Here is a 1,373-nt window from a genome sequence, read left to right on the forward strand (position 1 = left end):
ACTTTCATAGACGATTATTCTCGTTATGGGTACTTATACTTAATACATAAAAATTAAAATATCTGGATGTATTTAAGATCTTCAAAGCTGAAGTTGAAAATCAACTTGGTAAGAAAATTAAAGCTGTCAAATTTGACCGTGATGGTGAATACTATGGTAGATATGATAGATCAGGTGAATAACGTCCAGGCCCTTTTGTGAGATATTTAGCACAATGTGGCATCGTTCCTCAATACACTTTGCTGGGGACTCCAAGTCAAAATGGTATAGCTGAGAGATGAAACAGAACCTTATTTTCTAATATCGATGCTCCAAGAGTCTTAAAATATGTGTCGGAGAATTTTGAAAAAAGAAAATATGCAAAATTTCATAATTAGACAAATTATGAGGTGCAGCCTCCCTCTAGATATCAATTGGATGTCCCCTTGTGCTCATGAACCAAGTAAATATCTTTGATCATAAGTTTAACATGCACTGAAGTCTGCATGCCAATTTAAATTGCTCTAAATTGATTGTAGTGACTCCATTTAGCTACGAAAGTATCAAATTTGAAGCTTGAAAGTCAAGAAATGATTAAGGGAACCCCCTAATCGTCTGAATTGGATGGTCCAGAATGAAATAATGCCCAAACAAGATTTGGATGCAGACTTTAATGAAAAATATTACAAGTTCTTAATGAACCAACAACGTAACTCCCTAAAAATACAACATTTAAAATAAGAACTATGATCCAATGATTCAATCTATTACAATAAATAAGCCAATAGAAATGAAGGCAACCAAAAAGGCAAATCAACTGATAGAGCCAATGGGCCACCCAAGAGAGAGACATCTGAAAAGAATGCAAAACCAACATAACGTCAGCTCCAACCAGATCAAAGAAGCAGCAAAAGACCTCATCAACCTGCATAAAAGGAAATAACAAAGAACAAAAGGAACAACAAGCCTCCAACAAATCAGTAGGAACCACCGACCATTTTTAAATGTAAAGAGCAATGTGCAAAATAAAAAACTTATGCCTAGCATAACTAGATCACCAAGAAAATCTTAATTCTCCAAAGCCTCCAAAGCCTGAAATCATCAAACTTGTCAATCTATAATTATAGCCATAATATCAATTTCTTACTTTGATGCTAATTGATACGTCATCATGAAATTATCTTGATCGGACACGAATCTCGAGGCAAAACCAAAACGGAAACTTCAAAAATTAATTTCGAGAGCACCCGAACTCTGATTTCAGCAAACTTACAGTCGAACTGAGCGTCTCAAAAATACGAACTCAACGACATCAAATTCGACCCTATCCGAGCCCAAATGGGTCCGAATCATGGACCCAAAGGGCTGTTGGAAGGTTCAAACTGCAATTTGAG

Source organism: Dendrobium catenatum, unplaced genomic scaffold (assembly GCF_001605985.2).
Source record: "Dendrobium catenatum unplaced genomic scaffold, ASM160598v2 fragScaff_scaffold_716, whole genome shotgun sequence".
NCBI classification, from domain to species: domain Eukaryota; kingdom Viridiplantae; phylum Streptophyta; class Magnoliopsida; order Asparagales; family Orchidaceae; genus Dendrobium; species Dendrobium catenatum.